General features: G+C 38.5%; 1 protein-coding gene and 1 pseudogene across 5 annotated transcripts in view; one reads left to right on the top strand and one right to left on the bottom strand.

Moving 5' to 3' along the window:
• Positions 1-26418, bottom strand: part of ARHGAP28 (Rho GTPase activating protein 28) — a 143629-nt gene that overhangs the window by 95680 nt on the left and 21531 nt on the right. The window contains exon 1 of one of the 4 annotated variants that reach the window (XM_079783400.1): positions 2441-4109. The exons of the other annotated variants lie outside the window; for them this stretch is intronic. The gene's annotated coding sequence lies outside the window, so the exon portion shown is untranslated. Of the gene's footprint in view, positions 1-2440; positions 4110-26418 lie in introns of those variants that run through there. 4 annotated transcript variants of the gene reach the window in all.
• Positions 8033-9978, top strand: LOC307106727 (interferon-inducible double-stranded RNA-dependent protein kinase activator A-like; annotated as a pseudogene). The gene has a single exon. The product of its transcript is annotated as an interferon-inducible double-stranded RNA-dependent protein kinase activator A-like (transcript).

Raw genomic sequence — 26418 nt, 5'->3', positions numbered from 1 at the left:
TGGGTGCTATCTTCTCTCTGTGAAGGTCTTATCACCAGTCACACCACACTCAGAGAGTGCTGCCAGGCAGAGTGCTGCGTCCCAAGGCAGTTGGAACTGCTGCCCCGCACGTTTACTACAATAACACAGCACATCTCCACTGAACTGCTTTCACCCTCTGCTTTTGGAAAATCTCCAGGCAGGGTCTGTGTTTACGTCAGCAAGACTGGTTCAAAACACCATCTCCAGGGTTTTAAACGGGCTCTGAAACACGTTGTGCACTCAGCGCAGCTGGGGTCAGTAGGAGGCCTTCCAGTAAATCTGTTACTTCGCTTTGTCCTTCCACTTATTGCACAGGGGCTCCGATTTCCTTTTAGATCATCTCATAAGCTATTTTGTTATTTTTTCCTAAATATTCTGCCAGAACCTTGGCTAACAGACCCTTGCATTATTATGCCTGTTGTCTTCAGAATTCCTTATCTGTAAAGATCCTGCTGATTTAGGTAAGCTAAACTATGTTCTTTCCATCTGATTTTTTTTTCTCTTCAGCTTTAGGATCATAAAGGCTTTTGTTTACATTTTCAAATGTAAACACAAGTCTTATCTTGTGTGTTTTTTTTCAATTTTTTTTATTAAGGTATTATATGTGTACATATCTTACCATTGCCCCCCCACACACCCCACTCCCATATATGCCCTCACCCCCCAGAGTTTTGCGTCCATTGGTTATGTTTATATGCATGCATACAAGTCCTTTGGTTGATCTCTTATCTTCCCCACCAAGTCTTATCTTGTTAAACTTGCCTTTGATTAGCACAGTTGCTATTCGATTTAATCCCTTGGTTGGCATTTAACAAGAGCCTTATAAAAGGCTTTGAAAAAGACTGGACACATACAAAGGGGGCAGGGTAGGGATTATATATATGCAGAGTTATAGGGACCATCAAAATGAAACTGTAGAATGTGAGGCTTAAAAACAATTTCTAAATATAATGTAAATTCCTTATTACTTACAAGATTTAAAGTTGAAGAAATTCTCCCCATTTGGCAATAATCATCAAGTACATAAATGTTAAATTATTTTCACAAACAAATGAGCATACTGAGATACTGCCATACCTAGACACCATGCTGGAAATTTATACGCTCATCATGGACCTTAGTTTTGCTTACCACTTTCTGAAATCTGAGGTAAAACTTAACAAACAAACAAACAAACAATCTTAATCCTCCCCCAAACTATACAAAAAAGCAATATTCCATCTAAGAAGGCTTTCTTACCACACACTAATTTAAAAAGAGGCCAAAACAGACATCACCTTTGATTATAAAATACACTGGTGAAACAATTTTAAAACAATAAAGAAACTATAAACACAACTGTAAACTATAACATGATGCTATTTAACTAAGAAGAACACAGAACCCTCTAAAGCAAATGATTCTAATCTAATTTAAAGAAAATGAAATTCAAATAAACCACCAAAACCACCCTTCCTAACATTTATCCTTCCCTCTGAAAGATAACACAAAGAACCTGAACAATAATTCAAAGAAAATAAAGAAGAATGAAGTATTGACAGAGTGGCTGTATGGATAACAGTATTCTAAAAGTTAAACATTAGAGGTTAATCGATGTTATGGAAACCGTTCTGGGAAGAACAGGCATTTGTGTTTCTTGAAGTAGACCCTCAACTTGCTTGCTATTAAACAGACTAAACATGGCTTAGAGAGTACACTCTAACACAGATACCAGAGACGAGCAGAAGAATGGACAGATGCAAGTCACACAAATCGTCAGGCAGAGTGCTTTTCTGTGGGGTAGGCACATAAGAACTCCCTCCCCACTCACCTGTCTTTTCTAGGGCAAGGGCAGCAAACACAACCACTGGGTTGGTGCCCTTTGTCCCAGCACTGAACATAAGAAGAAGAGCTTGGCAGCCGTGCCAGAGACATACATTAATGCCGTTAAAGAGTGGAAGAGCTGGCTTGGGTAACAGAGTCTACCTCAGTCAATGTTTCTAAAATTAGGTAATTATAAGGAAAGACTGAATTAGATAGTTTAAAAAGCTCCAGCTCAAAAGCAGGAATTGGAATAAAAAACTTCTAAGCTATTCTTTTTTATGCATCTATTAAGATCCTATGTTAACCTGTCTCCCCAAATTAGCAACAGGGTTGATCTACTTTCCTACTACATCTGATCTTGAGAAATTTACATTCACACCGTAACAAAAATCTTCTTTAAAGGTTAAAAAATTACAGTTGACTTATCACTTAACAGTATGTACCTACAATCTCCTAATAAAAGTATAAGCCCCACCCATGCATTCACTTAAAAATTGATTTATTTAAAAAGCTTTACTATTCGCTCTCTTCTTTTCTCTTAAATAAAAGACAGAACCAAACTGTCGAAAGAAGTCTGTAGTCCAAGTTATTGATTAGGAAGTTGTCGGAACCTTACCTCTTGGCAGGTTAAAAGTCTTCAGGGATGATACGCTTAAGGGAGAAGCACAAATCATCTCCGGGACCATGTGTCCTCAGGCCCAGCGGTGGGGAGGCCATCCTCCAGCCCACATTCCCCACCTCACACCACAGAGTGCTGCCTCCACCTCCAGGGCAGGGCAGTGCTGGGCTGGCTGCCTCCCTAAGGGCAGTGGAGTTTCACAGGGCAGTGGAGTTCCTTCCCCAAGTGCAGAACCAATTCCCACTGCACAGTAGCTATTTAAAGAGGTGGGGCCTGCAGGACAAATGTGGCCTTCGAGCCTTCCTGTTTGTGTCCTCGCTCAAATTTTCATCCATTTCCTAAGGAAGGCTACAGAGGGTAGTAAGCCTTGAGAAGGCTGAGATTTATGAAAACAGTGTGCAAGGGCAATTTTTAGAAACAGGTCTTCCCTTTCCTTTTTTTCTCCACAAGCAGATATGAGGCTTTGCAAGTACTTTAAAAGTCAAAAGCAAAAGTTATCTGTTGTGGTTTGGTAAAGATTTTCTACTACTGAAAAATTTTTAATCTGAAATGTAGAAAGGAAAAAAATTGTGGCTCATGAAGCCAACATGTATTACATAATAATACAGAAAAAAAATATATGCGATTTATGGTCAGAGGCAAGGGTTGGATTCGAAAAGCCTTTGCCTTTTACTAGCTTTAATTAAAGAAATTCACTCTGGGCTTCAGTTTCTTTGTCTGAATAAATGGGACTAATAACATGTAATCTACATGTGTTATGAAACCTGCATTAATAGCTGGAAAAGGCCCTATACAGTGCCTTACATATGTCAGTCTATGCTATTATTACATTAACTTATCTAATTTCCCAGCTGCTGTTGAAGAATATCAGGCATTAGTAGCTAGATAAAAAGTGCAAATACATCTCCTTTCTTTTCTGCATTTGTTTGCTTGTGTATTGTCTGTCTTCCCCATTGGCACCAAGATTGTAGGAGGGCCAGAGTCCTCATTGGTAATGCTTGTTTAACATATTCCCAGTACCAAGAACAGCTCTTGGCATATATTACCATGCAATATGCAATGTTTGATTAAATAAATAAATAGATAAATGCATACTTTCAGACAAAATCAAGCACAATGCTCTATACCTAAGTCTGAGACAAATGCGTGTTGAATTCGTGAATGAACCACAACTTTTTTTTATAGAGAAACATCCCAGGAAAATGCAATAATAGAATTTTAAGACAAGTTGGAGCTGTCACAAACCTTTGAGATAAATATGACTGTATGTTTTGTAAGATCACCCTGTCAAACATATTATTTAGACGGTTCATGTACAAACCTCTTATATCATGAACATTAGGTACAATATTCAATATGAATTAATTCACTGAAAAAAAATTTTGCTTAACTTAGAATTAACCTAAAATCATTCCTCAGGCCTTTTTCTGTTAAAAACAGAAACTCTTTTTCTGGTGCCTTGGAAGTCCTAGCTTGGTGGCAGTGGGATTTGATAAGGACTCATTGATTTCTTTAAAAGCATTACCAAGACAAGAAGGATAAAGATGTGTGGTCCCTGGTGGTTCTTATGAAACAACTACTAATGTTTAATGTAACATAACATGCCAGGAGACAGGACCGTCTCCGGGACCTGAAACAGATTTCATTCTGAGCCTTCACATTGTTGTCTGAGTCCAGTTCGGGCCACTCCAGGCCACTAAGAGACCAAACTTAACTATTTGATGGCTGCTCATTAATCTATTATGTGTACAAAAGAGAGATACTTTCGTGGATATTTGTCCACTTCAGCAAATTACCAAGGAGGGAGTATCCTGAATCTTAAAGATCATGTGAAACAGAATTCCCTCTTACTTCTGAGGATTTCTCTTGCTGTGCTCGAGAAATAGGAACATGCAGTCTCTCTCTTCCTCTCCTCTCTGCCCTCTCTCGGCTCCCACTTTACAGAGAGAACAAGAGCTCTCCTGCTGCAGACCTTTCGCAAGGCTTAAACATGGAGAAAGGATTTAAAGGCACTCCTCTGAATGAAGTCATTTTAGTTCCAAAATATGAGGAAGCACTTCGTAATCATAAACTATGAAAGTTCTACAGCTTTTGGCCGATGAAAAAGAATCTCTGAAAACCAGAGTGGTGGTCAAATAAAAATAGAATTTACTGCTTAAAGCAAGTATCTATCCTCTGTATTTTTCTAAGGTCAAAGTTTCAGACACTGTGAAGATGTTTTTCCGCCACATCCCTTCTCCTCCTTCTCTCAAGCACTTTCGCTACTGCTGCAGGCATTTTTAACTGAGTAATTAAAGATTCTAAGGAAGTTCTGAAATAGATTTTTGACAGCTTTCAGCAGCAAGGCTTTCTCTCGCCTGACACATAGCCTCTGGCCTAACAAATACCATCTACATGGAGCTTGTGAGTTCAATTAGAGGGTTATCAGATGTGGCTTAAATGCCTCCCGGAACATGCACATTTGACCCTGGGGCAGGGGCTGAATTGTGGAAACTGTCATCCAATAGTCAAGCTGCTTCTCCCTCTAATATAAGAAAGCTTGTAGGCGCTCACCCAGAGGCTCCGACAGCCTCTCCTGGGGATTCTGAGGAACCTGCCAGCTATTTCCTGGATTAATAGCGGGACTGCCCCAGCTAACAACAGACTTCATCAAGATATCAATGTGTTACTTGATTAGCAAATAAAAAGATAACTTCAAGTTACTGATTACACAGTCTCCTTGTGCTATTTCTATCATTATTTGAGACCATGTATCTGATTTTAATGAACATTTATCTAATTCTATAGAAAATATAATAATCATCGTGTAAGAGGAGAGAAAATGTACAGGCAAGATTAAAAGGAGCAAATGTAGAATACATTATCACAGAGTTTGCCGTTACTGGGTATGTGCGCTGCACAACAGAACAACGAAGAATTTCTCCTTTTGCCATCTGTTGTCTTATAGGACAGCTGATTTCCTGTCTGCTGATTCTAGTAACTATGCCTAGTTAGAAATAAAATAAGTAAAGCAAAGTTATAATGAAAGATTAATCTTCGTAATAAGAAAGGTCTGTGATAGTAAGTTCATTCTGAGAGTTTAGTGATATTTCTTTTCCAAAATGAGAAATAAAGGGGATATTTCTTCTTCTCCCTTTCAATTTGCTGTGGACAAGGGCTCTTCTAGATGCTTTGAAGACACAAGATGTGTAAGTAGAGGGTTCCTATTCTCAATCAATTCATGACCTGGTAAGATAGGTACAGAGATAACTATAGTACAAAGGTAGTGTGTGGTAAAGGGGGAAGTATAGCCTAATATCAAGAGTGCAGGCACAAAGTGAGAAGGACATAGGCTTAAATCCTGGCTTTGCCACACCCATGCTATATAATCTTGAGCAAATTTCTTAATTCCTCTAAGCCTTGCTTTCCTCATGGGTAAAATAGAAAACATATTAGACCTGCCTCATAGGGAGATGGTGACAATTAAATGAATTTATGAATGCAAATCCTTAACAGAGTGCCTGGGTTTTGGAAGTCCTCAATAGATGGCACTGATGCAGAAGAAAACTATTAAAAGATATACTTAAATTGCCATGAACATTCAATGGAGAAAAAAAGACAGTCTAACCATAACTAAAATAAGAGAGAGAGAATTTTCTAGCCAGGAAACTGCCCTCTTAGAATAGTTTGAATGTGCAGGCTATCCTTGACTTATATCCCTTAAGTTTGTAAGATGATTTCTACAAGAGTACCTGGAAAGAAGAGGGGCACAGCCACCCCTAATCTCCCCACTGCCATACGCCCTTCTTTTCTGGGATGCTCAACCATGGTCTTGTGTCTAACTTCAGCCTGTGCTAGTCTACATCACAACAAATGGCCTTGTAGTCCCTTCTCTCTCTCCCACAAAATTACTTCTCTCTCAACACCAGAGATGGTTTCAAAGGCTACCTTATATGTAGGAGAAAACATCCAGAGTATTCATAAAAATGAAAACTTCTGTTTCTGGCAATTATGGATTAAGTGGGACTGGATTAGCCTTTCCAATGTAAATAACTGGAAAAATGGATAAAATATGTGAAAAACTGTTTATAGTTATTAGATTAAAGGAAGCACAAAATGTGGTCCCTGAGCAAAGGGGAACATCTGCAGTGAGTTCCACAGTCATCCCATCTTTCAGCCTGAAAGCACATTCCAGACCAGCAGTGCAGTGAGAGGAAACCCAAGATCACTGGGGCTCAGCGGGTTACGGGGCCACAGAACAGAGTGCACTGAGGCTAAGACAGATGGAATTCTCTAGGAAAAGTACCATACAGGAAGGATCTATGCAGACAAGGAGCTCAAGAAATCAATACAGGGGTTTTCTTGAGTTTGCTGCTGAATATTAAGTTGACATACACAAGGTCAACTTCGTAATTATGGGCAAAAAAAACAAATGAAGATCTATAAGTACACAATCCCCAGATCTGCCAAAGAGCTAGGAGACACTTGAGTTGTTACCAACCAGAATAGGCAGTCTTTGTTGAGTACCTGGGCTTAAGGTCACCACAACAAAAAAATGCTTTTAGTAATTTGACTAGTGGCAGGGTGCACGGATTCATGCACATCGAAAGGAAATTAATTAGAAGAAATATTTTAATATCGCTATTCGCCCTTTCTCTATAATTGAAGTGTCAACCAAATTCACAATCAACAATGACAGATCAAAACACATGTGTGCAATTGGTGCCAGTGAGAGCTTTATATGTATCACACATGCGTGAGTCAACGTTTATTTTTAAATTGCCAGTGCATGTCACATGTACCTGGCGGTTAGTCGGTCAGACGGTTGGACAGACAGACGAACGGTCACTTAGCCTTTTATATATATATACTAGAGGCCCGATGCACGAAGATTTGTGCAAGAATGGGCCTTCCCTCCCCTGGCTTCCAGCACCGCCTTTGCTCCGGCCCGGAGCCGCCTTTCGACCTTTGCTCCAGCCCGGAGCTGCCTTTCCGCCTTCCCATGCTGCCCAGAGGCCCAGAGCGGCTGGAGCGGTGCGGAACACCTGCGTCCCACATCTGGCCGCTCGGCGCCTGTGTATGCAAATTAACCCACCATCTTTGTTGGGTTAATTTGCATACTCACTCCTGATTGGCTGGTGGGCATCGCAAAGGTACAGTCAATTGGCATCTTTCTCTTTTATTAGTGTAGATAGATACTTTAAAGTATCAGTTTAATGGTATAGCTAAATCAGCCCTAGAGCAAAGGCTATTGTAGATTTGCCCTAACAACCCTTTTAAGAGAAAGAAAGACAATAAAACTTTACACTAAATAAAACAACAAAAAATATCCCAAGTCCATCATTCAATTAAAAACTATGACACATGCAAAGAATCAGGAAAAGAAGACATAGAAACAGACTCAATTGACAGAGCTGATGAATTAGTACAAAAGGATAAATTATACTAGTAATTATGCTCAATATACTTAAGAATTTCAAAGATAAGAGGAGATAAATGAAAGATTAAAAAGAATAAGATTTTAGAGTTTTTAAAATTTGAAATAAAAATATACAGATGGAATTATCATAACATTAACTAATTGCTAAGGAAGAGACCAGTAAATTCAAAAGCAAAACAACAGAGAAAATACCTTACGTGTCTTTATTTGTCAATTAAAAAAAATAAAAATATTGAGTGGTAGTGCCAGTGCTGACGCTGGAGTGCTCCTCTCAGGGACTGGATGACCCTGGAAGTAAGGACATGCCCTCTCCAATGCACTGCTTTTCCTACCACCACTGAGCCCTCCCTTCTCTCCATGCCCCAGAGCAGGCATTGCATGGTGGCCCTGTCACTGGGGCACAAAGACAGCGGGACCTTCAATTTGGGGAATATGATTACAGCTATGCTAGGGAAAATACAAAATTTAGGTATTACACACATATTGCATAAAGACCAAGAATGTCCCAGATGATTTATGAAAGTGAAAGATATGATGTGCAAATACATGTGCCCACTTTCACCTTCAGAGTAATCGTTGGTGACAACCTGCACAGATGAAGGTACAAATAATAAGCTGGTGAAACATAGAGCTGCAGAATCTACCACAAACATTTTGAAAGCTAATGCAAGTATTTGCTTTGCAGTTCCTGACCCCTTAATACCTGATCCTTCCAAACAACCAAACTTAATCCTATTTGTTCATTACAGGAATTGGCTGTTTATCATGGTTGGAGACTTCCTGAATATACCTTTCCCCAGAAAGGAAGAATTGTTCATAAAGAAGAATATACCACAATTTGCAGGCTCAAGTCATTTATGGAAACTGGAAAGGGGTCATCAAGAAAAAAATTAAAAAAGGCCAAGAGAAATACTGCTGAGAAATTTCTTGAGAAATTCTGTAATATTTCTCCAAAGAACCACATTCTTTAACAAAAGTAGTAGGTCATTCTTGGATGTACTTGGCATTCTTTGAGGAATTCTCCTGGTGGAAAGATCAACTTACTGAAAAGAAGCCTCCTCAGTATTCCAAATACAGATTACATCCAGCTGCTTAGTGAAATCACCAAGGAACTAAGTTTTAATAGAACATATTTGGATATAGGCAAACGGAGGGCCAAGGAACATTATCAGTGTTGCACTGACGTGTACACCAATCTTGTCACAGTCTATCATGGCATTGGGATCGCCTGCAGCAATGTGCAGAGTGATGTAGCTCACAATGCTTTGCAGTATTTAATGATAACAGCAGAAAGGAAATACACTTAGAGCAACTTAGAAAACCCACAAAAATTCCCCTCTCGCCCCTTCCCAAGTAAAACGTTTACTATAATGTTTGAGTTTGTGTGTTATTTCTAAATATCTTCAAAAATTCCATTAACACTTCAGATTTCATCATCTCCTAGTAGTTGTTGTTAAGCTCTTTTTAATGGCTTCAACTTTGTATTGGTATATTGTACTTATGTACTTTGTACCATAGGCAGAGTGTAGTACCCATTTTACAATGCCATGTACCGGTATTTAAAAGGAAGAAACTGTATGTTTATTGATGAGGAGGAGGAGGATGAAGTAAAACTACTGTTAACAACAGTCTTTCTTTCTGGTGCTTAACTTCTTTGTGCAAGGCTTTATAAAGAGAATTTGAAGGAAGCCCCTTAGAATTAGAGTGTTGAGGAATGCTCTAACAAGCTTTTAGTGAATGTGATTATTAAATGTTAGGGGGCATGACTGGTCTGCTGCATATTTGATCCATGTAATAAAAAGCTGTTGTTATAAAATAAAATGTAATTAATTAAAAAGTATATGTCAATTATGTCTCAATAATAAAAAGAAAATATCCAAACTGAAAAACACAGAGAAAAAAGGTTGAAAAATGAACAGTCTCAGTGACCTGTGGGATAACATCAAGTAAGCTAACATATGTGTTATTGGAGTCCTGGGATGGGAAAAGGGGATAAAAATGATATAAAGAAATAATGGCTGAACTGTGTCCAAATTCAACAAAAACTATAAACAAGAGATCCAAGAAACTCAATGAATGCCCCCCCACCAAAAAAAAAAAAAACATACAAAAAAAACAGCCAGACATATCATGATGCAATTGCTGAAAACAGAAATAAAGAGAAAAAGCAAAAGTAGCAGAGTAGGGGAAAAACAGACATATTATGTACAGAAGAACAAAGATAAGAGTGCAAACTTCTGATTAGGAACAACACAAGCAAAAAGCAGTAGAATGACACCTTTCAAGTAATGCAAGAAAAAAGTTTAACCTAGAATTCTATATCCAGTGGAAATAGCCTTTTAAAAAAAGACAAAATAAGTACAATCTTAGACAAACAAAAGGACAGAGAATTTATATACAGCAGATTTGCACTACAAGAAATATTAAAGTTTTTCAAGAAGAAAGAAAATAATACTAGATGGAAACTTGGACCTACACAAAAGAATAAAAGTGGGAATTTGTAAATATGTAGGCACGTAAAAAAGAATTTTCTTATATTTTTACTTCTTTAAAATAAAATTGACTGGTCAAAACAAAAATAATACCAAGGTTTTTGACATATGAAATAAATAAAATTTATGACAACAAAATCATAAAGGTCAGGAAAGAGAAAAATGAAAGCATAAGGTCATAAGATTCTTACATTATACGTGAAGTAATATAATATTACTTTAAGGTGGGATGTGATAAAATAAAGTACCATATTGTAAACTCTGGAGTGACCACTAAAAATAATCAACAAAGAGTTATAATACAAGAGTGGAGATAGAAGAGAATACAAAAAAAAAAAAAAATGCTTAAGTAATCCAAAAGAAGGCCAGGAAAGAGGAAAAGTAGTGAAGAGAACAGATGGGATAAATAGAAAACATACAGCAGGATAGTAGACTAAACCCAACTCTATATGCTGCCTACAAGAAACACATTTCCATTATATAGACAGAGTAAAAGTAAAAGGATGGGCTAAACTTACCACATAAACATTAATTATAAGAAATCTTGCATGGCCATATTAATTCAGACAAAGCAGAGGTCTTTGTCAGTTTGGGTCTTGAGGAAAGCAGAAATCAAGAACTGAAACAAAGGTTCACGAGACTTATGGAAGGAAACACTGGTGAAAGATAAAGGAGAGAGGGAGCAGGATTGGGCAGAGAAAGAGCCTCACACTGCGTGCAGGTCCCAGGAAGTCTCAGCCAGGCTAATGGGCAGTCCCCAGCAGATACTGGCCCCGCTCATGTTGTGCTCAGACATGAGCTAACAGCATCCTGCTGACAGGATAGCCATGGTGTGACTAGGCGGTAGATCCCAAAAGTGTGACAGCTGAGGGTGTAGACTAAGTATACTACTTTTTGGAAAAGGGGTCAGAATAGCACAACTCTATTTCTGCCACAACTTCTTCTATCTATTACTGAGAGAGGAGTGCTGACATCTCCAACTATCACTAGGAGTTGTTTGTTTCTCCTTTCAGTCCTGAGAGTTTTTACTTCAAATATTTTGAAGGCTTATGGTTCATGCATACACATATAGGGTTATTAGATTTTCTTTATGAAATTAGCCTTTTAGCACTAGGAAATATCACTCTTGTCCTTGGTCATAAAATGTTGTTAATAAAATATCATTCTAAGTATAAAATAAAAAATGAACTCTAGAGTAGAAAGTAGGTGTACTTAGATTGTGGCTATGTTCATTTTTTGAAAATAATTTTTTAAAATAGGTTTTGATTGATATTTTAGAAAGAAAGGGGAGGGAGAGAAACATCAATGTAAGGGAAAAATATGGATCAGTTGCTGCCCACATGCACCCCCTACAGGGGATTGAGCCCACATCCTGAGCATGTGCCCTGACCAGGAATTGAACTGGCAACCTTTTGGTGCATGGGACAACACTCAACCAACTGAGCCACATGGGCCAGGGCTGAAAGTAACTTTTGATGATAATCCTATATTTAGAAAAGTTTTATGTCATGTGTCAAAAAGAATTGTCTGAAATAATTTGTTTTATTTCTAAGTGGAGCTATATGTTTTTCAAGGATTTCTCTCTCGGAACCCAGTATAAAGGCCATTGCCTCTAAAAGCTCTCCTGTCTCCCAGGCAGTAACAGCTGCTGCCTCCTTTGTGCCCTTGGTCTTGAACATATCTCCATCCCAGCCCATCTCCCTCATTGCATGTATTTGCTCTTACATTTGTCTCTTCCACTAGACAAAATACTCTGAGGGCAGAGACTATCTTATTACCTTCAGATCCCCGATGTCTGGCACTCACTAAGTACTTCATTAATACCCATCAAATGAATTAAAAGCTTAAGTTTAAAATTATAATTCAGAACTAGCCTGGCCCAGCTTTCACTGGATCACAGGAATCGTCATGGGCCAGTGTGCCAGTGTTAATGGACCTTGGATTGTAGAAAGTACCTACAAAATTCTAAAAAATGTGTCACCTTGCATTATTTTTTAACATCAAATAATTCAATAATTGAGATATTTGTCCTTCACTGAAATTACTTAGTCTTATTCTTTTATTCTATGAGGACTCTTCCCATGTACAAACTAAACTGTGTAGAATTAGATTTTTATCATCTATCCCTAAACTTCGGAAGAAAAAAAACTATCTTCTTTAATGTTTTGATAGAACAAAATAGCCAGGAGAGGGCCAACTAGATACAGGAATATAGATTGGTTATAAAATATTTCTTGGTAATTACTTGTCTGCTTTCATACTTTCTTCCCCTGACCACAAATAAACAGCTTTGCACACACTGTGAGGGAAGAAGAGGGAGATGTTAAGGGATGCTGAGATGCCATACTCTCTTGAGCCCTGTGAGCCACACTTCTGCTCTTTCATCCCCTCCACTTCAGAGCATCGCTGCTGTGCTCCTTTCCCATCTGCAGGCTGCACAGGGCTGCCTCTGGCAGTTCATCTGCACCGGAGCTGGGAGCATCCAACAAATATGTGTGGGCCACACACTGTGCTGGACACTGGCCGATAGATGGGAGGAAAAAACACAGACAGACTTTGTGCTCCGGGAGAAGAAAATTAAATAGCTATTTGCAGTAACATTGGATGAATGCTATGATAAGGTCAATAAGGCTAGTCTGGAGTCAAACTCTAATACTTGTGTAAGAATATTCTATCTTGACAAATAAAAGAGACTGTGTCTATTGGACACAATCCCATTGGTTGGCAATCTCTCTTTCGCCCTGTTTTCTGATCAGTATATTTAGGAGGATACAACTGCCTCCCCGTCATCAAGGTTTTTTTGAGAATGAATGTGAGCAGGCCCAAGCCCATAGTGAATGGTCAAAGCTCAGTCCTGAAGAATGAAATAAATTCATTGTGGATATATTAGTTTGCTGGGGCTGCCCCAACAATATACCATCAGTTGAGTGACTTAAACAGAGAAATTTGTTTTTTCACAGGAGGCTGGAAGTCGGAGATCAAAGTGTTGGCATTGCTGGTTTCATTCTGAGGCCTCTCTCTTTGGCTTGAAGATGGCCCTCCTCCCACTCTGTCTTCACCTGGTCTTCCCTCTGTGCCAGTATGTGGCCTAACTTCCTCTTCTTATCAGATCAATCAGACTGGGGGAGGGCCTGCTCCAATGACCTCATTTTAACTCAATTGCCACTCTAACTGCTCTGTCTCCACATGCAGTCACATTCTGAGGTACTGGGTGTTGGGTCTTCAACATATAAATGTTGGGGGCACACAACTCAGCATATAACAGTGGGGGAGGCAAAGAGAGACACAGAGAACTCTTTCCAATAGAAGGAATAACGTGTTAGCTGAAAGAGAATGGTGTAGTACATTAAAAAGAAACTGAATGAAATAAAACCCTTTTGCAACAGAGATTGTTAGAGAATAAATAGCAAGAGGTGAATCAAGGCATTTGAGAAACGCTGATGGCTTGAGTCATTCCATGGGGATGAAAGGAACCCATGTACTCTGAAAATCTAAACAACAGACTTGATGACTGATGGAGGGCAGGAGGGAAAAGGAGAATGATTTCCATGTCACCAGCAAATAGGTCAATAATTGTGAAGGAAGATAAAGTCAAATGGGTCTCCTGAATTTAAGAAACCTGTGGGACTATCAGTAGGCCATTGGCTATTTGTACTACTGAGTACTTGTACCACATAGTATGCCAAGAACTATACTGGAACATACTATTATATACCTTTCTACAGATAAGAAATCTGAACCTTCAGTACATAATATAACTTGGCCATGGCTTCAGGTTCCTCCCACACTCTGCCCCACTCCCACCCTAGGGGTACCACTATCTTGAGCTCTGATACCATAGATTTGTATTGACTATTTTTGTATGGTATATGAATGAAATCATACAGTGTATGCACTTTTCTCTATATGTCTACATGGGTTTTAAAGTCTATTTAACTTGGGGGGAAAGGGTTATTGTAGATAGACGTAAGTATAATCTCATGAATTCATTTTCCTGTATTCTAAGAACCCCTGACATGAATATATAGTACTTACACATTTGTATTCTGAAGTACACCTAGGTAAAATCAGTAATGTGAAATAAATCTAGGGAAGGACAAGGCCCATTTCCGTGTTGTATCCTCTGGAAGAGATTGAGTCTCTGACCCCGACTAACTGTAACAAATGCCTTCATATGAATTAAAGATTAGAATGTAAAGTAATAGTAATGGTGAGAGAGGTTTTAAAGGGCAAGTTATATTGCAGTAGCTTAAAGTAAACTGAGATGAGCTTTAGATAATAAATCTGAAATCAACTCTAATTGTTGCGTTATTGAATTATTCCCTTTTTCTAGTTATGAATCTTTTATACTGCTAAGGAACTGCAGGTGACTTTGGAAAGTGTTTTGAATGTGCTGTAAAAACAATATAAATGTCAGTAGAAAATAAGCTTTTTACTAGTTTTAAAAATTCTTTTCTAAAACAATTTCATAGAAGTTGTGTATTTAACTTTTCAACATTTTACTGTATGTTCATTATATGATATAACTGTATATTGTACTTGCTGAATTCTGACTTTGTTTCTCACCTGGCACTAAGAACTTCTCTTTCTTAGCCAACATGGTGGTTTTTTTTTAAAGATCTTAGTATTTAAACTTATCCTGATGATGATACCCAATACAGAACTATATTCATCTTTAATTTCCCTGAAATATACCTTATCCCACCATGATTTAGCACTGCTAACTGGTCTCAGTTATCCAAAGATAGGTTTAACCTCACTATGATAATGACATACCATTAAAAGTTTCTCTATAAAAGTTGCTTGCGTGTGTTACCTTTTGGGGAGAAATTGCAATAAGGTCTGAAGATCACATTTAATAGAAAGAAGTGGATATTTTATTTAAGAAGTAAGAAAAATAATTATAGCTTCAGAGTCACATGGCCAAAAAATTACATATTACATTCTATAATAATGTTTTAAACAGTCATTTCTTCCTAATTACCTGCTACCTTATTCCTTCATGAAAATGGTCTTATTTAAGATAAGTAGACATCAAGAAAAGAGGTATAATTATTGCAAACAGAGAATCAATTGTATCGCATATTTTAGAGCTATTGATGTGATATCCAAGATAAGAACATATTCACTTAAGGTAGACCAGTATTTGACCAAATCTTAATCACAAAAAGTGAGCTTGATTCTGTGTGTCAGCTTTATAGTTAAACTCCTATTAAGAACTGCAGCAACCTCTTTGTCTGTTATGAGCACAGACCATATTTACTAAGACAAAACTCAGTACACTTGGATTGAAATGTTTCTAGATGAATCTTGACTAAACAGAGCCAGAGCATGCAAGAGCCATGCGTCTGGGAAGACCATCAGAACTCAAAAACAGAAACAAAAATAAGATGCCTCAATTCATTCAACCCCACTGCTCCAAATATTATCTTTTCATTTAGTTTAGAAAATATCCATTTTATTAACAGTCAATCTTGAACCAAGTCTCATGCTATGTGAGGTTTCTATATTACGTTATTTCAACTGTGGTCTGCAGTTATAGAATAAGCTGAAACTTTATTATATGATATAGAGTAAATCATAAGATGGCATGAACCCCATGAATCTCAAATACAAATAGGGGAGAGAGAAGGAAGAAACAGTTGATCTCAATTTGGTCTCACTGAAAATATAATACTTTGTTCTTATTGTCACTTTGCATTAGATAAAATAGAAATACGTATCTAAGAAAAACATTTTAAAAGGCTAATTTGAAGAAATTTATTTTTAATTAAACAAGTGGCTCTTGTGTCAAAGTAATGCTTTTACTTTAGGCTTTCAATAAGCAGAAATATTTAATAGTCTCTTTCCAAGACTCAAAAAAACTACAAAATAAGACCACTAGTACCTTTTCAAACAGAGCATCTAGATAATGCTGCGACCCTTTAATACAGTTCCTCATGTTGTGGTGACCCCCAACCATAAAATTATTTTTGTTGCTACTTCATAACTGTAATTTTGCTACTGTTATGAATCGTAATGTAAATATCTGTGTTTTCCGATGGTCTTAGGCTCTACAGCAGCGGTTCTCAACCTGTGGGTCGTGACCCGCTAGCAGGGTCGCCTAAGACCATCAGAAAACACAGATATTTACATTACGATTCATAACAGTAGCAAAGTTACAGTTATGAAGTAGCAACAAAAATAATTTTATGGTTGGGGGTCACCACAACATGAGGAACTGTATTAAAGGGTCGTGGCATTAGAAAGGTTGAGAACCACTGATCTGAATATTACAAGTCCCAGACTCAGCCTAGATTCAGAACCACTTGACTAATGGCATTTCTGTAAGACACAAAAGCTATTGATTTATTAGGAAATGGTTTGAAGCACTATTTTTACCTCATCTATTACTCCGACATATAGTGTTTACAGCAACAAGAGAAAAGAAATGGTCAACCACTGGGTCAAAGACAAGAGTAAACAGAATGATCATGAGCATACAAAGAGGCAGAAAAATAACCTGGTGCGATGACACTGAGCATCGCTTAGGAACCTAGCCTCTGCATTCTTGAACTGTGACCAGAGATGATAAAGAAGTGTTGAGAGGAACAAGCGAGCTCATTGTTACCTGTCTGTGCTCCTGAGCGGAGTGGAGGCAAAGCCTGTTGTATCATCACACAGCAATCCCAGGCTAAGAATTAACCTCACACCCATGAGAGGCTTCCAGGGCCCATTTCACAGCAGTCCTTTCTGTTTAGACATGGTCCTCTTTGTGCAGCGGCTGAAGTGATTTAGCAAGGTTTTGCTGAGCCTGGAACCTTTGTTGCACTGCCTGAGATCCGTGTTAACTAAAGACACAAATGGCCTTGAATAAAGAGACCAAATTAGGGAGAGAGGATCAAGAGAAAGCTCCTAAGGAAATTTTCAAGTTAAGCACTAGTCCTTGATTGACCTGTGATGCCAGTCATGCAATCAGAATAGGAAGAAGGGTCTGTTTTGCTTCATTGTTTGAATTGGGGTCTATATATATAAAAGGCTAAGCGACCGTCTGACCATCCAACCAGTAGCTATGACATGCACTGACCACCAGGAGGCAGCTGCTCAATGCAGGAGCTGCTGAGCTGTGGTGACTTGGCAGCTGTGGTTCTTGGGTGACGCACCCGGAACCAGAGAAGAGGGAGCCCTATACTGGGGTGCATCACTCAAGAGCTGCCTTCTTGCAATCCGGGACCCCTCAGGGGATGTCAGAGAGCCAGTTTTGGCCTGATTCCCGCAGGCCAGGCTGAGGGACCCTACCAGTGCACAAATCCATGCACTAGGCCTCTAGTTTATGATAATGCTCACATTCTTTTAAAATAGTTCCAGAAACTATGGTCATTGAACTCACTATGGGAAAGAAATCCACTTGGCCCACTCATGTTTTCCCTCCAAGAGAAGTAATGAGGATTAATAAATAGCATGACTGAGTAGAAATTTTATTAGTCTACCTAGGGTGAATGGGCATTGGCCAATTTGTAAAGGGAGCTAAAATTAAATTTTTAATATAATTTAATGTCAATTAAATGTATATAATAAAGAATGACCACCCTGAAAATTAATCTACTTAATAGTTAAAATATAATCAAATTGGTCTGTTCTACAAATGTAGCTCTCCTTCCTTTCTAATTAAGCACTATTTTATGAAGTTCAATTTCCCAGATGCCTGCAATTTTTTTAAGAGTTTTGTAGGAATATCTTCAAAATGGAAGAGACTTTGCTATTTCTTATGATAGGAAAATTGGCTCCTTGTCTTAGCAATTGCCAATCACCTTCATGACCGTAGAGAATTTCAAGGAGATGAAATCAAACTAAAATCAGAAATAAAAATTAAATAGTAAATCTTACAGTTTACACAATTACAGAGAGACAGCACTACCTAGAGTATTTTTGTAATCTATGATGCTGCTGCAGCTGCTTTTCCTGGGTCTGGCGGTACCATCTGGGGGTGGAACACCCCAGTAGAGAACCAGTAGATACTCTAGACGCCCCCATAGAGTATCATGAGCCCACCAGTTGGGTGATATTTCTTCTTGTTGACTCAGTTGGCATTGTTCATTTTGCCTTTCTATGCTCCAAACCCAACAATCAATTTCTATGCATATTCCTCATGGCCATCATTTTCCAGTCTTTAAAATTACAGTCTCTGATATCCAGTGAATCATCAGTTACCAAGCCCTAAATTAGATGCTGCACTTTCACAGGAGACATATTATCTCCAATAGGAGGGATTGCCTCACAATGAGGTCATGGAAACTCGGGTTTTACAGTATGAAAAAACAAAAGCATTTCCTTTCTCTTTCGCCTCCAGTGGTTTTTGTTTTTTCTTTACAAGAGATAAAATCTGACAAAGTGAAAATATAACCAGCTGACCTTGTGGAACCTGACCCTGATTAGCATTTCCCTGTGTTTCCTCCGCGTTTCATTTTCTATTTCTTATTGTAAGAAACTGTCTTTTGTGACACATTTTAAACTGAGTCAAATTTGGAAAAGAAAATTCATTTTTCCGTTTTGGAAAAGGAAATTTATACATTGCTCCTTTCCCTTCATGCCATCAACATTTACAGAGCATTACTGGGCATGCGATCATCAAGACAGGCCGGCCGTGGCTTCTGCTCTCGGGGAGCTGCCGCCCAGTGTGGGAGCAGGAGGCAGGCAGAATAACATCATAATTATCATTGGCCCGGGCTTCACAGGGAGCACAACAGAGATAAAATGGAGCCAGATTGGAAGGGAGGAGGAAAGGTAGTAGGGAAGGCTTTCTAGGCAAAGTAAGCTGTGACTGGATCCCCAAGGACAATAGGACTTAACAGGGTGAGGACTGGCTCCTCAGGCAAGGACTGTAGGATGTGTAGAAAAGGGGAAGAGTGTGGTGTTAAGAATGACAAGCTCTCCATGTATACTTTACCACATTTTTTAAAAAGCAGCAGCAGTTGGGTTTTGAAATGAGGTAATTATATTTCCCTCAGGCTAGTTACTTACACTCTGTTTCCAAATCTTTAAAATGAGAAGCAAAATAGTACCTACCGCCTAGGAGTAAAACCTTGGGGGCTAACACACACAAAGTGCTTGGCCCCTGCAGGCTTTAGAGGAAGAACTAAATAAATGTTAGCATTTATTATTGTGCATACAGACCCAGAGAGGAGTGAGGGCAGGGTACCTTCAAGACATTGTGAGTTTAAGCTCCCTTCTCCAAGAGGAAAAGTCCAGGAGACATAAGAAGAAACCCTGAAATAGGAACTGAGCTGAAGGTTATCAGAAATGACATTTAAAAAAATTTTTTTTCTTTTTTTTTTTTGTATCTATATAAGATAATGGAGGTTAAATTTACTGCAGTAATCATTTCACTATATTTGTAAGTCAAATCATTATGTTGTACACCTTAAACTTACACAGAGTATGTCAATTATGTCTTGAAAAACTGGAAAAAAGAATTATAATAGAAAGATGGAAGGAAGGAAGGAAGGAAGGAAGGAAGGAAGGAAGGAAGGAAGGAAGGAAGGAAGGAAGGAAGGAAGGAAGGGAAAGAAGGAGGGAGGGAGAGGGAAGAAGGGAGGAAGGGAGGGAGGAAGGGAGGAAGGGAGGGAGGGAGGGAGGGAGGGAGGAAGGAAGGAAGGAAGGAAGGAAGGAAGGAAGGAAGGAAGGAAGGAAGGAAGGAAGGCTGGTTTTGAACATATCACTTTTACCTCCCTGAGGTCCTCACTGAACTTGGAACATGCACTGAGGATACTTCCTTGAAGTTACCTACTACACCTTCCTACTTGAGAAGAACATGTCAATGTGAAATAATTACATCTTCCAGGATTAAAATACTCCTTTCAAGGGCAGACTGAACATACCGCTTCATATATACCTTCTATCCCAAGGCCTGGAAAGGAGCGCAGTCCTAAAGCTATGATGCTAAGCATCCCACAGAAACCCATGTTTGGTTACATAGCACCACTTGACAGTCTGGATAGAGGAATGTTATGTTATGATGCCACACGTTATAATGACAAAACAACAATATGAGAAAATATGACGAATCAGTCCTTCCCATTTTAAAAATGGTATAGAGGAAACTCCATACTGTTTTCCACAGTGGCTGCACCAGTCTGCATTCCCACCAGCAGTGCACTAGGGTTCCTTTACCTCCACATCCTCTCCAGCACTTGTTTGTTGATGATAGCCATTCTGACAGGTGTGAGATGGTACCTTATTGTTGCTTTGATTTGCATCTCTCGGATGATTAGTGACTTAGAGCATGTTTTCATAGTCTCTCAGCCTTCTCTATGTCCTCTTTTGAAAAGTGTCTATTTAGGTCCATTGCCCATTTTTTGATTGGGTTGTTTATCTTTCTTTTGATAAGTTGTATGAGTTCCCTGTAAATTTTGGAGATGAAAACCTTATCGGAGATAACATTGGCAAATATGTTCTCCCATGCAGTGGGCTTTCTTGTTGTTTTGCTGATGGTTTATTTTGCTGTGCAGAAGCTTTTTATTTGCTGTAGTCCCATTTGTGTATTTTCTCCTTAGTTTCCATTGCCCCAGGAGCTGTATCGGTAAAGATATTGCTACAACATATGTCTGTTATTTTGCTGTCTATGGCGTCTTCTAAAATTTTTATGGTTTCCCGCCTTACATTTAAGTCCTTTAAACATTTTGAGTTTGTTTTTGTGTATGGTGTAAATTGGTGATCTAGTTTCATTTTTTTGCATGTATCTGACCAAATTTCCCAACACCATTTATTGAAGAGATTGTCTTGACTCCACTGTATGCTCTTGCCTCCTTTATCAAATATTAATCGAGCATATGGCTTGAGTCTATTTCTGGGTTCTCTGTTCTGTTCCATTGGTCTTTATGTCTGTTCTTATGCCAGTACCAGGCAGTTTTGAGAACCGTGGCTTTGTAATATATCTTGATATCTGGTATTGTGATCCCTCCAACTTTGTCCTTCTTTCTCAGGATTTCTATGGCTATTCGGGGTCATTTTTTATTCTAGATGAACTTTTGGAGAGTTCTTTCTAGGTCTGTGAAATATGCTGTTGGTATTTTAATGGGGATTGCTTTGGGTAGTATGGAAATTTTAATGATGTTGATTCTACCAATCCATGAACACAGTATGCTCTTCCGGAACTCCAATTTGATCCAGTGATCCCACTTCTAGGAATATACCCCAAGAAACTAGAAACACCAATCAGAAAGGATATATGCACCCCTATGTTCATAGCAGCACAATTCACCTTAGCTAAGATTTGGAAACAGCCTAAGTGCCCATCAGCAGATGAGTGGATTAAAAAACTGTGGTACATCTACGCAATGGAATACTGCGCTGCTATAAAAAAGAAGGAACTTTTATTATTTGCAACAGCATGGATGGAATTGGAGAGCATTATGCTAAGTGAAATAAGCCATTTGGAGAAAGATAAATATCACATGATCTCATCATATGTGGGATATAATAATCAACATAAACTGATGAACAAAAATAGATTCAGAGACAAGGTAGCACTGAACAGACAGTCCAACCTCAGAGAGAAGGCAGGGGAGCAGGCGGGGCGGGGGGGGGGGGAAGGGGGTGGTTAGAGATCAACCAAAGGACTTGTATGCATGCATATTAGCATAACCAATGGACACAGACACTGGGCAGTGGGGGCTTGCCCTTGGGGGTCCAAGTGGCGGAGGAGGGGGATCAATCAGGGGGAAAAGGAGACATATGTAATACTTTAAACAATAAAAATAATGGTATAGAAATGTTAGAATAGCAGAAGCCTGAGATGCTAATTTCTTAGTTTCCTCATTGAATAAATAAGGCTAGATGTTTCTAAGGATCCTTGGAACCATGAATGTCCTATGAACTGACTGAGGAACAGGCTGTATAGAATCAAGGCAGGACATGAACCCCTGGGTAAAGAGGAATATATGTCCCGTCCAGAAATTTTCAGACAATGCCACCAGGAACTGTTTGCAGGGGCGAGCACAGTAATATTTGGTGCTTACATTCCTAACTTTCCTATAAAGATATGCTACTAATTTATTAGGCATGACTTCTAACCTTTCCTGAATCTGTCTTCAGTGTACCGTTGCCTGTGGCCTACTAACTGGATGATGTGCAAAGAGATCAGTTGTTTGCTCTGCTTGACTTAGTGCACACATTTTGCCTCATGTTATTTTTATAACATTGGCCAGAGATGTACTAGAAGATTTAACCTTAATCTCAGAAATTATTCATTTGCATAAACAAACATTTTTCTCTCTGTCTTAGCACCCAAGACTAGAAACTGCTGGTCTCCCGTGCAGATCACACCCCTGCATAGGCATCCGAGGAGGAAAGTACCAGAAACACCAAGCAGACTCTCATGAGGAAATGTACCATGGACTGTAGGTATGAGGGCCAAAAAAAAAAAAAAAAGGATTAGTTTCCCTTATCTTCCTATTAAACAACAATTAGACAATGCCCACCCTCATATGTGAAATACGGAAGGGCTTCTGTTTCCTCTACTCCTTCCTTGAGAAGTGGCTAAAACTCAGTACCTTCTTGCACCATGATCTCATTAAGTGTTGATTGCCAACATTTTTCCCTTCTGAGAACATAAATATCCTATTCATACAGGTATTATCTCGTGAGCCCAGGGCACTCCCAGACTCTGCCCTGTCAGCTCTCTCATATCAGCCAGAAATGCCTGAGCTGCAGATGTTGCTCATCATGGCAAAGCCACCCAGAAGTGTCCTGATTACAGAGACACAACACAGAATGGCAGCCTATGACACAGCAGGCATTCTAGCAGCCTCTCCCTAGGTTAGCCATGTGCTATATTTATATTGAACTTGTTCCACATTTGTTCAAAGCTAATCTCTAGGTACTAGGGAAACACTCTTAATATTATGAGAGGTTCCTCCAGGTACAGAAAATGGTCATCATAGCTATATATGTAAAGATATCCTGGATTTAAAAAAAGAAGACACTTAAAATACTAATTTAATCAGCATATTCTTAACTTACAACCCATGGACTCACCTGAAAACACATATGCAAATATGTGTAGCATAATATGGATACTTTTCATAGGGACCTAATGCTTTTATTAGATTCTCAAAGAGTTCTATGACTTGAAAAAGCTAAGAACTACATGATAAAAATAATAACCTTTTTTGTCAGTATGTAAAAATACAACTCAGGTCCCCAAGCAACAAGTAACAAGAAAACACAAAATACATCACTTTTAGCTTCCATTTGAGTATCTCTGAGTAATGAAAGTACATTCCAAATTAAAAGACAGTATCAGCCATACATACTCAGTTTGTGAATAGTTACTTTGCTTCAATAGTTCATTAAATAATTTTGACAATATAATTTTTAATTTGGCTTTGAATAAATTCATCCTAACAGCAGGAAAAAAAAAGAGATAAGTTAAATCTAAAACAGTTCCCCAAAATTAGTACTGATGCAGTAAATGTGTTATTTAATAGAATATTTGCTGAATTTGAAGTCCAATCATGTTTGGATATGGGGAGAATTCTATTCTCGGAGTGGTATCATTCCAGGAAGGCAGAAAACCTGTAACTGAATCTCTTTCACCACTTTCCCCAAACAAATTGGGGTGCATTCCATAACACCAGCAGCCACAGTCTTAACTGCAGCTGACCAAGTCTGAGATGACCTCCAAAATCTGCTCTGTTATTAGTAACATTCTTGCCTTCATGGAATTACCAAAATGCCTATGCGGGTCAGGGTTTCATTAGTGCTGACCCAAAGTCTTCTCCCTCTGCCTGCCCTGGATCCCTCTGGTGCACACACTAGGAAAACCGTCATCACCATCCCCAGCTGTGTCACGCAATTGGAGGCCAAGTTAACTGGGGGTTAGAGCTATATATGTCTCTGCTAAATGTGAAGTCTGAAAACTGGAATTTTGGTAGAACCACTAGGATTCCAGCATATGTTTGTGATTACTATTAAGCCAGCTACTTCTAATGTATAAGTTAATTTGTATCAGTTATTCAACTTCTTTGGGGGGAGGGGCATAAACTGTTTGAGAGTTCCAAAAAAAGTTAAGTTTTTGCTTGAGTCTGATTCTTTTAAAATTAATGCTTTACTTCAATAGACTATATGATATCTATAAAGAGTTGAAGAGACCCTCCCAAAGTGAGGTACTTTTATTAATTTATTTTCATTGTTTTGGCTGGAACAATTGATATTTCTTTGGCAACTTGTTTATTTTCATTAATTAAACTGGTTGCTAAATGTGTAATTCTCACTTTTTCTTGGCCAACCCTTGATTCAGTTTCCAGAGTGTTACTACTTGAATTCCCATTGTTGTTTCTCTCTTTCTCTCTCTCTCTCTCTCTCTCTCTCTCTCTCTCTCTCTCTCTCTGTGTGTGTGTGTGTGTGTGTGTTTGTCTTATTCCTTTAAAATAAGTGAGCTAAGGTAGTTTAAGACAGTTTCCCCAATGTCAATCTGACAGTATATCTGAGGTACTGTGGTCCTGTGAGTTACATCCATCACAATCTGAATAAAGCAAAGAACCCTGGTCAATTGTCTGGGGCTCTTCCATTGACTCTTTGTGACCTTCCAAAAAAAGTTATTGCTCTGAGATTCAGAACCCTCACTGAAAAGTGAGAGGCTGTAATAGGCGAAATCTCCAGTTCCTTTTGGCTTTATGTATTCTAGAGAACTAATTGTCTGTATTTTGCTAGGATAAGCTTACTATATAAGCCTCAGTGTAGGCAGAAGAAGAAGCTGTCTACATTAGGGAACTGAGTTCTATGGCCCAAGGACCACATCGGACAACTGACTGTTTTTGCACATAAAGTTTTATTGTAACAGTTATATCTATTGGGTTATGTATTGCTGCTTTCATACTAATAATAGCAGGTTTGCAACAGAGTCCATCTGGCCAGCAAAGCCAAACGACTTTTTTAGAAAAACTTTTCCAGTCCCTGGTCTAAATGATATTCATGAGGCATGTGACTTGCTGCCTAAAGACCTCTCCTCTGTTCCCTGAATGGACCTGGAATTCCACCATTAGAGATTTAAACATTTCACATATGCTTTGGAAAGGCAAAACACCTTAAGTGTTGAGCAGATAGTCCCTTGATAAGAAACAAATGATTCCTACCTGCTGCACTAGAAGGATAATGGAAAGGTTCCAGAAGTCAAAGCAAACTGAGCAGGTACCAAAAATAGATCTGCTTACCTCCCAATTGTGCCTGGGTCCACCATGAGGAGATGAGCCTTTAGATTCTGACACTGTGATGGGTTTTAACCTAAACCTGCTCCCTTGCTTAGACTCTCTTATATGCAACAGCCAATACCTGTAACACAGCTGGATGACAATCAGTTACAACAATAAAATAAAACCATCAAAGGGTCTATGTACACTTTCACCACTTTGGGGCTCTGATGAAATAATGTGTTTGAATCTCAAACATCATTACTGTAAATAATATATATAGTATTATTCTGTTTACGTGACTTCCAAGAACAGGCAATACTAATCTATGGTGACAGAAGTCAGAAACTGGTAGGAGATTTCCAGGGTCATAAAAATGTTCTATATCTTGTTTTGGATGGTAGTTACATGGGTGAAAGTAATCTAACTGAACACTTAACTGAGCATTTTATAAAATGTTGAGTACACCTCAATTTTTAATTTAGTAACTATTATCACTAAATAAAGAACCTATTTGTTTGGAAATATGCATTCAGAAATAGAAGTCTTGGAGAGCTTTAGGATCATTGCTATTATATAATTTCTCCTGCATTAAGATTAGAGGATGAGGTGACAAGTGAAAGGAGAAGAATGGAGAAAGAGGAGAGGGATTTTCTAAGCCTCTAGCCCAGTGGTTCCCAACATGAGGCACATGCCCTACAGGGGGGCAATTAGAGAATGAGTTATTAACAGTGAATTTTTTGCATTTCTTATTATTCTAGGGGCCTCATATACAGTATATAAATATACATTGTGACATATTTATATATTTCAGTTCTCTATTATGTTTTGAAATTTTATTTGCTATTTTTCATATCACTTCATGTTACTGTTATTTTTAAAACAATTTCTTAGTGA

This window comes from Cnephaeus nilssonii (assembly GCF_951640355.1).
Source record: "Cnephaeus nilssonii genome assembly, chromosome: 11".
In the NCBI taxonomy this organism is placed as follows: Eukaryota; Metazoa; Chordata; class Mammalia; order Chiroptera; family Vespertilionidae; genus Cnephaeus; species Cnephaeus nilssonii.
This window is presented reverse-complemented; position numbering and strand designations above follow the sequence as displayed.